Consider the following 14,436-nt stretch of genomic DNA (forward strand, 5'->3'; position numbering starts at 1 on the left):
TCTCACTGCTCCCATGTCTCCCCTGCTGTGATCTATTCTCAATACAACAACCAGAGGAATCCCAACAAAACACATATCATGTCATTTATTGATTTATAGTCCTCCAAAATCTTCCTAGTGCCTTTAGAATGAACACCAAGTGCCTGCCTGCGGCCACCAGCAGCCTCCAGGTCTAGCCCCGCTGCGTCCTTGGGCTGGTGCCCTACCCGTCATCCTTCCTCCCATGTTGTGACCGGCCACTGGGACCTTCTTGCTGTGTCTGGGTTATGCCATGCTTATCCCCACTTCAGGGCTCTTTGTCCTGCCCGGAGCTGGCTTCTCCCAGAAATCTGTGTGTTTGCTGCCAAAGTATCTTCCCCAACAGCAAATGGCTCTGAGCAAGTATTTTTGAAGAACCTCTCTGGTCTTCTTGTATCTCTTGAGCTCTTCAACCTGACTTATTTTCTCCAGGCACTTACCCACATTGTCCAAGGTTTCTGTATAGATGCTGGCTTCCCATTGCAAAACAGACTCAAAACTCAACATGGCCTACAGGGCGCTGTGGGACCAGGTCCTGTCCCCGCCTCTGACATCTTAACCCCACCTGTCCCCTTGCTGCCCCCACCACCTGCTCAGGGCACAGCCTTCTTTGTGCTCCTGGTACAGGCAAGTGTGCTTATCCCTCGGGTCTCCGCACTTGCTATTCTAGCTCGCTGGAATGCTACTCCTCTGCAGAGCTTTCTCCCGTCGTCTCTGCCCAGTGGCACAGCAGCCCTGGCCGATGCAGTCATTTGGGGGGAGTGAATCAGCAGATGGAAGATCTCTCTCTCTCTCTCTCTCTCTCTCTCTGTCTTTTCCTCTCTCTCTTTCTGTAATTCCTTCAAATAACTAAATCTTAAAAAAAGAATATATGCCATTCACCATTCTGTATCCTGCCTCCCTGTTTGATTTTTCAAAGCACTGATAGCCATGTTGTTTGCACACATCTGTTTATTTGTTATCGGTTCACGCCTTTGCTGGTGAGAACAGGGACGCTGTTTCATTGACAGTTGGCTCCTCTTGCAAGACTCAGCTTCACTCAAACCACCATCAGCCTGAGGATGAGGGCACAGAGAGAAGCACCAGGAATCTCAGGAGGTCTGGCGAGCTCCCTCCCCCCGCCAGTAGCCCCTTACCCAAATGAGAGTGATGGCACTTGTGGTAGGGAGGAACATACCTTCTTTGGAGCTGCTGCTGTTTTTTTTTTTTTTTCCCTTTTAGTTCTTTATTTTTTAAAAATCTATTTGTGGGGTCAGTGCTGTGGCGCAGCGGGTTAACACCCTGGCCTGAAGCGCCGGCCTCCCATATGGGCACTGGTTCTAGTCCTGGCTGCTCCACTTCTGATCCAGCTCTCTGCTGTGGCCCGGGAAAGCAGTGGAGGATGGCCCAAGTGCTTGGCCCCTGCACCCATGTGGGAGACCCGGAGGAGGTTCCTGGCTCCTGGCTTTGGATCGGTGCAGCTCTGGCCGTTGCGGCCATTTGAAGAGTGAACCAGAGGATAGAAGACCTCTCTCTCTGTCTCTATCTCTCTCTGTAACTTTGTTTTTCAAATAAAGAAAACAAATCTTTTAAAAAAAATCTATTTGCGATGCTTAGAGTCAGAGAGACACAGACAGACATCTGCAGAGAAAGTTGCCATCTGCTGGTTCATTCCCCAAATGCCTGCAGTGGCCGGGCTGGACCGGGACCGAAGCTGGGAGCTGGGAACACAATCCAGGTTTCTCCTGTGGGTGGCAGGGACCCAATTACCTGAGCCAACACTGCTGCTGGCCAGGTTCTGCATTAGCAGGAAGCTGGAATCAAGAGCTGACGACGGGCATCAAACCCAGGTTCTCTGAAGTAGGACGCAAGTGTCTCAGCTGGAGTCCTAATCACGAGGCTAAATGCCGACCCCTGGAGGCTGTTTCTGATGTTTAAAGCCCCCTCCTCACCCGGGAGAGCATTCATACGTCCTCCTAATGTTGCAGGGTCATAATGTATTTCAGCGTGGCCTCTACCCTTTTCTCAGCCACCTCTCTAGCTCTGGGCCTTAGCCACACAACAAGTCTTTCGACTCCTCCTACACATGTACCGCCTCTCAGCACAGGGCCCCGGCCCATGCTCCCTCCTCTGCATGGATGACCCTCTGGCCCTCACCAGCCCCACAGCCTCCTCTTCTTCACCCTTCCTTTCTCAGTCTGTGCCTTGCGTCTTCAAGGGAAGCCCTTCCTGACACTCAGACAAGGCCAGACCTGGGGATATGCCTTGAAGTCACCAGGTACCTGCACACCAACCATCATAGGTTTTTTTTTTTTTTTTTTTTTAGGGTTTATTTATTTGAAAGTCAGAGTTATATATTGAGAGAAGGTGAGGCAGAGAGAGAGAGAGAGAAAGGTCTTCCATCTGCTGGTTCACTCCCCAAGTGGCCGCAACGGCTGGAGCTGCGCTGATCTGAAGCCAGGAGCCAGGAGCCAGTTGCTTCTTCTGGGTCTCCCACATGGGTGCAGGGACCCAAGGACTTGGGCCATCTTCTACTGCTTTCCCAGGCCACAGCAGAGAGCAGGATTGGAAGTGGAGCAGCTGGGTCTCGAACCGGCACCTATATGGGATGCCGGCACTACAGGCAGCAGCTTTACCTGCTATGCCACAGCGCCGGGCCTACCATCAGAGTTATGATGGGACATGTGCTTTTCTGATTACCCAGTGAAGTCTCCCACTCCCACTAGTAAATCCTTTGGAAACTTGCACTGCCTGGCACAGAATATTTGCTGAATGAAAACATTCACTCATGTTACAAAGCCTGCTAAGTTGAAATGGGCATTGTGGCACAGTGGGCTAAGCCACCTCTTCGATTGCCTACATCCCATATGGGAATGCCCAGGAAGGAGTCCTGCCTCTACTTCTGATCCCATTTCCCTCTAATGTGCCTGGGAGGCAGCAGGTGATAGTTAAGGTACTTGGTTCCTTGCCACCGATGTGGAAAAACCCAGAGGGAATTCCTGGCTCCTGGCTTTGGCCTGGGTATTGTGGGCATTTGGGGGAGTGAACAAGCTGGTGGAACATCTGTCTGTGTCTCCCTCTTTCTCTTGTAACTCTACCTTTCCAAACAAACAATAAATAAGTAAATCTCTTTTTAAAAGATGGAAACAATTTAACAAAAAGCTACTGACTTTTCCCTAAAGCCCCAATTCCAGGAGAAGGTAATGAAGATAACTGTTAAAAGTCATGGGAGCACATTGGGCGTCTAACCCTTTGGCTCAGGAGGCGATGGAATGGAACACAGGCCGGGTGAGTTTCTAGGCACAGAGAAAGGACACAAACTGAGCTGCTGAGCCCTGCTCCTCTGACCTGAAAGTAAGCAGGATCGAACCTTCCATCCGAAAACACGGCTGCTGTTCAGACTGTATTTTTTTTTAAACAGGGAGTCTCTTCCTTCCTTTTTATTACAACTCTAATGACTGAAATAGGAATAGATTCTTGAAATAAGCTCAGCAGAAGGAAAGCCTGCAGCAGTTAGCTGCGTACCTCTGTGAGCTGCCTGGCTCCGGTGCGTATGGGGGAGGAGGGGAGTTCCAGGGTCAAGGTACTAGTCTTGGCTAGGGATGAGCACGGAGTGGAATTGACTCCCAGGTAAGGGAGGAGGAGACCTTTAACATACGCCTTTCCACCTGGAAATGCCCCGGAGGCCACGCCCCTGATTTCTTTTGGGCTAAGATTCCGTCTTCTCCTCCCTTATCTAACCTTTGCTGTGAAGACTAAACCAGTAAGTGTCAGCCTGGCTGCTCATTGGATTCAGATGGGGGAGATTTAAAGACACGGACGTCTAGCCTCACTGGAAGCCTAGTATATTAGAATATCTGGGCTGGGGTCTGGGTCTCCATATTTAAAATTCATTTAAAAAGTTATTTTATTTAAAATTTTTGATTTGTATTCACATACTTGTATATTTTTGTGAGGTACATATAGATTGATATTTCAACACAACTACACAGCATAAACAAATCAAACCAAGCGACCAGCCTTTCCATTTCTTTATGTTTCAGTCTACCAGCTCCTCTCTTCCAGTTCTTTATGCAGAATACAATCTATAATTGCAAAATACAGTCATCCCCCTGTGCCATGGAACTCTGGACTGTTAAGTCTGTCTTTTGGTACCCATTATCCAACCTCCCTCTCCCCACCCCCTTCTTCCCGACCTCTAATAACAGGTGTTCTGAGTTCAGATTGACCTATTTTTTTACACTTCCACACATGAAAGAGAATATATGGTATTTGTCTTCCTGGGGCTATCTTATTTAGAGTAACATAATAATCTTCAGTCCTATCCATTTTGCTGTAAATGTTTTATTCCTTTATAGACAATAGATATTATCTATAGATGATATCTATACAATATTCCATTGTGTATATACACCACATTTTCTGTATCTACTCATCCATGAGTGAGACAACTAGGTGGATTATATATCTTCTGGGCTGTTGTGCTGCTGTGAACATAGCAGTACAGATGTCTCTTCCACACACCAATTTCATTTCCTTCAGATGTGGACCCAGAAGTAGGATAGCTGGTTTGTGCGCTAAATCTATTTCTGGTTTTTGGAGACTCCTCCATACTATTCTTCATAATGACTGTACTGATTTGCATTCCCACCAACAGTGTCTTTGGTTCCCTTTACTCTACCACTTCACCAATGTTTGTTATTTTTTGTGTGTTCAATAATAGCCATCCTAACTGGAGTGAGATGATACATGCATCATTGTAGCTTTGATTTGCATTTCCCTGAAGGCATTTTTTCACATGTATTCTGGCCATTTGTATTTCTTCTTTTGAGAAATGTCCAGATTCTTTGTCCATTTGTTAACTAGATTGTTTTTTGTAGTTGTTTTTGAGGTTTTTTTTCCCCAGTTCTTTATATATCCTAAATATTAATCCCTTGTCACCTGCATAGCTGCAAATATTTTCTCCAATTCTATTGGCTGTCTCTTCACTCTGTGGATTCTTTCTTTAGCTGTGCAGAAGCTTCTCAGTTCAATATTATTCTCATTTCAATATTATTTGTGTATTTTTTATTCTGTTGTCCGTGCTTTTGGGGACTTAACCCAAAATTTATTACTTATGCCCAGTGTCTTGAAATGTTTGCCCTATGTTTTCTTCTCCTAGTTCTAGAGTTTCAGGTCATGTTTAGATCTCTGATACATTTTGAGTTAATTGTTTTGTATATGATAAGAGATAGAGGACAAATTTCAATCTTCTGTATATGAATATCCACTTTTCCCAGCACCATTTACTGAACAGACTGTCATTTCTTCAGAGTATGTTTTGGCATCTTTGTTATAGTTCTTTTTCTTCTTCTTCTTAAGATTTATTTGTTTATTTAAAACGCAGAGTTACAGAAATAGAGGCAGAGGGAGAAGCAGAGGCAGAGAAGGAGGTCTTCTGTCCACTGGTTTACTCCTGCAATGGCCAGAGCTGCGCTGATCTGAAGCCAGGAGACTGGTGCTTCTTCCAGGTCTCCCACACGGGTGCAGGGGCCCAAAGACTCGGACCATCTTCCACTGCTTTCCCAGGCCATAGCAGAGAGTTGTATGGGAAGTGGAGCAGCTGGAACTTGAACCAGCGCCAATATGGGATGCCAGCACTGTAGACATCCTGCTATGCCATAGTACCGGCCCCAGTGGATTAACTTCCGTCATCTCTAGTCTGTACCACTGATCTGTGAGTCTGTTTGGGTGACAGTACCAGGCTTTTTCGGTTACAGTAGCTCTGTGGTATGTCCTGAAATCTGGTATTGTGGTTCCTCTAGCTTTGTTCTTTTTGTTCAAGGTTGTTGTGGCTAATATGGACATTTTAACCATATTAATTCATCTAGTCCATAAACCTGGAAAGTCATTCTACTTTTTTATGTTGTCTTCAATGTTTTTCATTAGTGTTTTGTAATTTTTGTTGTAGAGGTCTTTTTACATTCTTGATTAAATTTATCCCAAGGTATTTTACTTGAATTTTTTGGTTAGCTCTTGTGAATGGATAGCTCTTTCTCAGTGAGTTTGTATTGGTAGATAAAAATACTACTGATTCTGTGTGTTGATTTTTTTTATTATTTATTTATTTATTTATTTATTTTCTGACAGGCAGAGTGGACAGAGAGAGAGAGAGAGAAAGGTCTTCCTTTGCCGTTGGTTCACCCTCCATTGGCCGCCGCGGCCAGTGCGCTGCAGCCGGCGCACTGCGCTGATCCGATGGCAGGAGCCAGGTACTTCTCCTGGTCTCCCATGGGGTGCAGGGCCCAAGGACTTGGGCCATCCTCCACTGCACTCCCTGACCACAGCAGAGAGTTGGCCTGGAAGAGGGGCAACCGGGACAGAATCCGGCGCCCCGACTGGGATTAGAACCCGGTGTGCTGGTGCCGCAAGGCGGAGGATTAGCCTAGTGAGCCGCGGCGCCAACCGTGTTGATTTTTTATTCTGCAACTTTTCTGAAGTCATTTATCAGTTTTAATAGTTTTTGGTGGGAAATTTAAGATCCTGTGTCATAATCATGTAATTTGAAACATGGATGAGTTGCTCTTCTTTTCTTATTTGTAGGCCTTTTATTCTTTCTTTTGCCTAGTGGCTCCAGCTAAAACTTCCAATACTATATTGAATAAGAACAATGGAGTGAACATCTTTGCCCAGTTCAGATGTTAGTGGAAATGTTTCGAGGTTTTCTCCAGCCAATGTGATGTTGGATTTGTTATACATAGCCTTTATTATGTTTAGGTATGCTTCTTTTATACCCAATTTGTTCAAGGTTTTTTTTTAATCATGAATGGATATTAAATGTTTTCAAATGTTTTTTTCTGCATCTGTTGCGATGACCATAAGATTTTTATCCTTCATTCAGTTGATGTGATGTATTTTGTTTATTGATTTATATGTGTTAAATCAGCTCTGCACCCCTGGGATAAATCTCACTGAACCATGGTGAATGATCATTTTAATGTGATGTTGAATTGGATTTGCTAGCATTTTGTTGAGAATTTTGCATCTCTGTTCATCAAGGACATCAGTCTATAGTTTCCTTCCTTCCTTCCTTCCTTCCTTCCTTCCTTCCTTCCTTCCTTCCTTTCTCTCTCTCTCTCTCTCTCTCTCCTTCTATGTCTTTTTCTGGCTTTGGAATCACAGTAATCTGGCCTCATGGAATGAGCTTAAAGGAGTTCCCTCCCTGTAAGTGTTTTGAAATAGTTTGAGATGAATGGGTGTTAGCTCTTCCTTAAAAGTTTGATAGAATTCAGCAAAGAAGTAATCTGGTCCAGAGTTCTTCTTTGTCTGGAGACTTTCGATTACTGACTTTTAATCTCATTAGTCATCACTAGTTTTGCTGATTGTCAATGTCTTCATGGCTCAATTTTTATAAGTTGTATATATCCAGAAATTTATCCATATTTTCTATGTTTTCCAATTTGTTAGTATATAGTTTTTTTCCCTCTGACAGGCAGAGTGTACAGTGTGAGAGAGAGAGAGACAGAGAGAAAGGTCTTACTTGGCCGTTGGTTCACCCTCCAGTGGCCACCGCGGCCAGCGTGCTGTGGCTGGCGCACCGTGCTGATCCGATGGCAGGAGCTGGGTACTTATGGGATGCCAGCACTGCAGGCAGTGGCTTTACCCCCTATGCTACAGCACTTGCCCCCAATTTTATTTTATTTTTTTAAATGCAGTTCTTTGTTTCATTGATCTTTTGTATTTGCTTTCTATTTCACTCATCTCTGCTTCAACTTTAATTATTTCTTTTTTAAAAAATACTTATTTATTTGATAGGTGGAGTTACAGAGAAGAAGAGGCAGAGGCAGAGAGAGGTCTTTCATCTGCTGGTTCACTCCCTGAATGGCCGCAAAAGTCAGGGCTGGCCAGGCCAAAGCCAGGAGTCAAGAGCTTTATCTAGGTCTCCCATGTGGGTGCAGGGACCCAAGCACTTGGGCCATCTTCCACTGCTTTCCCAGGTGCATTAGCAGGGAGCTGGATTGGAAGTGGAGCAGCTGGGACTAGAACTGGTGCCCATCTGAAATGCTGGTGCTGCAGGTGGAGACTTAACTCACTACACCACATTATTATTATTATTTCTTTTTTTCTATTAACTTTGGATTTGGGTTGTTATTGTTTTTCCTAGATTCTTGAAATGCATTGTGGTTTTTTTTTTTTGTTTGTTTTGTTTTGTTTTGTTTTTGACAGGCAGAGCGGACAGTGAGAGAGAGAGACAGAGAGAAAGGTCTTCCTTTGCCATTGGTTCACCCTCCAATGGCCGGCACAGCCGGCGTGCTGTGGCCGGCGCACTGCGTTGATCCGATGGCAGGAGCCAGGTACTTCTCCTGGTCTCCCATGGGGTGCAGGGCCCAAGCACTTGGGCCATCCTCCACTGCACTCCCTGACCACAGCAGAGAGCTGGCCTGGAAGAGGGGCAACCGGGACAGAATCCGGCTCCCCGACCGGGACTAGAACCCGGTGTGCTGGCGCCGCAAGGCGGAGGATTAGCCTAGTGAGCCGCGGCACCGGTGAAATGCATTGTTAAGTTGTTTATTTGACTCAGTGTAGGCACTTATTTTATAAATTTCCCTCTTAGTACTGCTTTTGCTGTATCCCATAAGTTTTGGTGTGTTGTTTCCATTTTCATTAGTTTCAAGGAAAATATAAATTTCCCTTTTGCTTTCTTCAATAACTCGTTCTTCATTCAAGAGTGCATTGTTCAGTCTCCATGTGTTTGTGTCATTTCTAAAGTTTTATTATTATTTTAAAACTTTGTTTGAGAGAAAGAAAGAGTGAGTGAGCACTCCTACCTGCTGGTTCACTCCCCAGATGCTCCCAATAGCCATGGCTGGGACTGGAAGCAGGAGACAGGAACTCAAGCCATGTCTCCCTCTGGGTCACATAAATCCAATTACTTGAGCAATCATGACCACCCCCCAGGGCCTGCCTAGGTGGGAAGCTGGAAGTCAAGATCCAGAGCCAGAGATCAAATTCAAGTACTCTGATGTAGGCTGCAGGCATCTTAACTGTTGGGTGAGAAACATATACTCCCTAGAGTTTCTGTTGTTGTTGGTTTCCTGTTCTATTGCATTGTGCTCAGAAAAAATACATGAATGATTTTGATATTTTTTAACTTCTTGAGACTTGTTTTATGGCCTAATATGTGTGTGGATATAAGAGAAAGTTCTATATGCTGAGGAAAAGAACGTGTATACTGTATCTGTGGCTAGAATGTTCTGCCAATGTCTGTTAGGTCCAATTCGGTCTCTTGTGTGGGTGGACTCTGCTGTTTCTGTATTAATTTTTGGTCTGGATGATGTGTCCATTGATGAAAGCAAGATGTTGAATTCCTACACTATCTATTATTGTATTGGAGTTTATCTCTCTCTTTAGACTTACTAATGTTTGTTTTATAAAACTAAGATACCAGCATTAGATGCATGTATAATTTATAATGGTCAAATCTTCCTATTGAACTAATCTTTTGATCATTAGTGATCTTGCCTTTTTTTTCCTAGTTTTTGTCTTAAAATCTATTTTATTTGATAGTTTTACTCCTGATTGCTTTTGATTTCTGTTCGCATGGAATATGTTTTTCCATCCTTTCACTTTCAGTTTGTGTGTGACATAAGCTTCTTGCAGTCAGCAAATCAGTGAGTCTTGATTTTTAATCCATCGAACCAGTTTGTATATTTTAATTTGGAGGATTTAGTCACTTAAAGTCAATTTTACATTCGAGGTTATTATTGGTAAGTAACGACATTGTGCTGTCATTTAAAATGAAAATTTTAAATTTTCCTTTGTTTATTTTGTTATCATTTGTTCTATTTCTAGTGGATTTTCACAATGTGAAATCCACTATTTCTAGTGGATTTTCATGATTGTAGTTCCTTTTGTGTGTAAGACTCCCTTAAGCATCTTTTGTAAGGCTGGTCTGGTGGTGATAAATTCCCTCAGCTTTTCTTGTCTTGGAAAATCTGATTTCCCCTTCATTTGTGAAAGATAACTTTGCTCAGTAAAGTATTCCTGGTTGGCAGTTATTTCCTTTCACAACTTGGAATATGTCAATTCCATTCCCTTCTGGCCTGTAAGGTTTCCATTGAAAAATCTGCTGTTAATCTAATGGAGGTCCCCTTAAAATTGATCTGGTACTATTCTCCTGAACATTTTCGAATTCTCTTTATGTTGTACTTTTCAGAGTTTGACTAAAATGTGTCGTGGTGAGAATATTTTCTTCTGATGTGTATTTGAGCCTCCTGAACTCGAATGTTCAGATCTTTCGTCAGACTGGGGAAGTTCTCAGCTACTATGTTGTTGAATAAGTTTTCTGAGCCTCCTTCCTCTATAGCCCTCGGGAATCCTTATAGTCAGATATTTGTCTAATCACTTCCCTAAGTTCTTGATGACTTTCTTTATTCTTCTATCTTTTTTTTCTGTATTACTGGGATATTTCAAATGACTTGTCTTTAAGTTCAAATTGTTTTTCCTGCTTGATCTAGGCTGTTATTGAGGCTTTTAACAATATTTTTTAGACTTGCTGAGTTTTCATTTCCAAGATTTTTGTGTGGTTCCTTTTCTTTTTTTTTTTATTCTTTTCTCTTTTTTTCTTTTTTGACAGGCAGAGTGGACAGTGAGAGAGAGAGAGAGAGAGAGAAAGGTCTTCCTTTTGCTGTTGGTTCACCCTCCAATGGCCGCCGCGGCCAGCAGGCTGTGGCCGGCGCACTGCACTGATCCAAAGCCAGGAGCCAGGTACTTCTCCTGGTTTCCCATGGGGTGCAGGGCCCAAGCACTTGGGCCATCCTCCACTGCACTCCCTGGCCACAGCAGAGAGCTGGCCTGGAAGAGGGGCAACTGGGACAGATTCCGGCGCCCCAACAGGGACTAGAACCCGGTGTGCTGGCGCCGCAGGCGGAGGATTAGCCTATTGAGCCACGGCGCCGGCCTGTGTGGTTCTTTTTCAATCTTTCTAACTTTTTGCTGAATTTTCAGTTCTTATTATGCATGGTTTTCCTGATTCTGTTCAACTGTTTTTATTTTCCTGTTTCTCTTTGAGCATCCTTATAATCATTTTGTTTGCATTCTTTTTTTAAAAAAAGTTTGTGTACTTTACTTATTTAAAAGGCAGAGAGACAGAGACAGACAAATTGAGAGAGATCTTCAATCTGCTGGTTCACTCTCCCAATGCCTACAAGAGCTGGGGTTGGGCCAGACTGAACTGAGGAGCTGGGAACTCAATCTGAGTCTCCCACATGGGTATCAGGGACCAAAGTATCTATCAGCTGCTATCTCCCAAGGATCCACATTAACAGGAAGCTAGAATTAGGAATGGAGCTGGCACTTGAATCCAGACACTCAGATACAGGATGCAGGCATCACAGCAATGTCTTAACTACTGCACCAAATGCCATTCCCATTAGAATTCTTTTTTTAAGATTTATTTTATTTATTTATTTGAAAGACAGAGTCACAGAGAGAGGTAGAGACAGAGAGAGAGGTCTTCCATCTGCTGGTTCACTCCCCAGATGGCCGCAACTGCTGAAGCTGCGCTGATCTGAAGCCAGGAGCCAAGAGCCTCTTCTGCGTCGCCCATGTGGGTGCAGGGGCCCAAGGAACTGGGCCATCTTCCACCACTATCCCAGGCCATAGCAGAGAGCTGGATTGGAAGAGGAGCAGCTGGGACTAGAACTGGCGCCCATATGGGAGGCCAGCGCTTCAGGCCAGAGCTTTAACACGCTGAGCCACAGTGCCAGCCCCTCCGTTTAAATTCTTTTTAAATTTATTTTTATTGTAAAGACATGGAGAGAGAGAGAGAGATTTCACATCCACTGGTTTACTGTGCTTGGGTCATGAAGATGCTAGCCCTGTCCACTGTGACTGGGTTTGGGAGCACTGGCGGGAGTCCTGGAGGGGTTGCTGGGGTGACTACATTAGTATTGGCAGAGTCAGGGTTGCAATACTACTGGCTTAAACACCCCAAAAGGATATGTATGTCCCTACAGTGTCAATCTCATGTTTCTGTGCAATTTCTGGGCAACCACCCCTTTTTCTTCCCCCAATGAGGCAATTATTCTCCCTGGTTATGCTGCCTGGGGTTGGGAGAGGTATGCAGTGAGCAGTTCTATAGCCACCTACACCACAATGCTAGATCATACCTAGATCCTAGAGCTCCCCATTGCCAATGGGTGCAGCATAGGGCAGGGCCCATGCCTGCTTTGCTATGGGCTACCTGCTGCTGGGGTGGACATCTAGCCCAAGGCCACTAAAACCAACCAGAGGTGATGGGTGATGCTGACCATGATGTAAGTCTAATTGGCTGAGACCAGGGCAGGTCCAGGGGTTCCATCTACACACACTGACCTGGAGACAGTGACCATTAGCATCTTCCCATTGATGGGCTGATTTTGGTGCCCTACTCCCCAGAGGCTGGGGTCTTGGCCTGCTATCTGCTGGAGGTTGGAATTTGAGGTGGTGAAGGGGATCCTTTGGCAGAGGCTGCGAGACCCTGTCTAACTCTAGATTTCACCATGGCAGGCCTGGAACTGTGTTCAAGTCTAAGGCTGAACTTTATTCCCTCTCTCTCTCTCTCTCCCCCTAAACTGAAGGCAACTCTGTCTACACTGTACTCCTCAGAGCTGGGGGTGGGGTGATGCAGCAACTCTTGTCTTGTATTATACTACATCTTGTATTATACTACATCTTGTATTATACTACAGTGCATCTTGTCTTGTATTATGCGACAACCAGGGTTCCTTGGCTTTTGTGAATGTGACTTGATGTGTGAATAGCTGTTCAAATTGCCATCTCTGTGTGGTGACTCCTGGAGTGTCTTACTTAGCCACCATCTTGCTCTGACTGCTCCAGGTATCAGCATGTATGTATGTATGTATTTATGGGGCATACAGACACACACAGAGAAAGAACATTCCATCAGCTGGTTCCCTTGTCAAATGCCTACCAGCAGCTGGGGCAAGGCTGAGGCTGAAGCCAGCAGTCAGGAACTCAGTCTGGATCTCTCACATGAGTGGCAAGGACCCACTTACTTAAGCCATCATCACTGCTTCCCAGGGCCTGCGTCAGCAGGAAGCTGGAATCAGGATGTGAAGCTGGGTACCAAACCCAGGTACGCTGCTGGGGGATGTTGGCCCTTCAACCACCAGGCTAAGCACAGACAGCTCGTAGGTGATTGTGAAGTGCAGCTGAAGAACCGTCATGCGTGTAGATCTGTAACCTGATTTTCTTTTTCCGTTGTTGCTGCTGTTCACTGTGATTCCCAGACGAGCCGCAGGTTAATGATGTTTGTGGTAGGCAGGCTTCTAGGAAGCCACTAAGGATCGTTCCTGCTTGCATTCCTGTCCTTGTGTAAACCCTGCCCTGTCAGCATGGGTTGGACTTGAACTCAAGTCAGCTTAACAACCCAGAGGCGAGTGGCTGACACATCCAGAAGACCTGCGAAGCTGAATTGAAAAGGCCTGCATACAGACAGGCATTTGACGCAGTGGTTGAGCTGCTGCTTGGGACCCTCGTAGCCTGTATTGCAGTGCCTGAGTTCAAGTCCCAGCTCCACTTGTAATTCCAGCTTCCTGCTATTGTGCTCCCTGGGAGGCGGCAGGTGATGGGTCAGATGATTGGCTTCCTGCCTCCCACATGGGAGACCCAGATCTCCCATGGGAGATGACTCCCCACTTGGGGCAGGCTCAGCCCCAGTTATTGTGGGCATTTGGGGAGTGAATCCAAAGTGCGAGAGATCTCTGTTCATCTTTCTGTTTCTGCCTCTCAAAAAATAGATTTTTTAAAAAACCAAAGAACCCCCACGTGTCCTAGTTAAAAAAAAAAGTAATACAGGACCTGCATAATCCCACAACATGGGTGATGTGTCAGTAGTTACTGTGACTCTTGCCACTTTCCTTGTCTCTCCTTCCTCCAGCTCGAACCCCAGCCCCGCAGGAATCATCTGGGGCTCGTCAGCTCGTTGGTGCTCTAAGCGTTCTTGAGAGACCCTTGCAAGGTTTCCGGTTCTTCCCTCCTTCGTTCCATCTTCTCTCCACCTCAGTTGCCTTGTTGGAACTAGCACTTGGCATCAGGGCCTCTCCCTCTGTGTCTCAGCTTCAGAACATCTCCTTCAAGCCGAGCCAGTCGCAACAACACTCTGCACAGTGTGGCTGTGGAAGCTGCTTATCTAGCTCGTTATTGCATCCATTACTACGCTGTGAGCTCCAGCGCGAGGGGCCAAGTTCTCCTTGGAGGCCTGGCTCTGGCGGCGGGCTCCTCTGGCAGGGCCAGTGCTCCCTCCCCGAGAGGCGAGATCAAACCAAGCCTCTCCACCGCTGGGGCTCTTGGCATTTCTTCAGTGCTAGTCACATTGCCAGACCAATCAATTCCTGCTCCCTTAAAATTTCCCCAGGCCTCAGAGAAACTGCTCCCGGAATTCTCTCGCATGTCCCC

Source organism: Oryctolagus cuniculus, chromosome 14 (genome assembly GCF_051225735.1).
Source record: "Oryctolagus cuniculus isolate XC-2025 breed Fujian yellow rabbit chromosome 14, ASM5122573v1, whole genome shotgun sequence".
NCBI lineage: Eukaryota > Metazoa > Chordata > Mammalia > Lagomorpha > Leporidae > Oryctolagus > Oryctolagus cuniculus.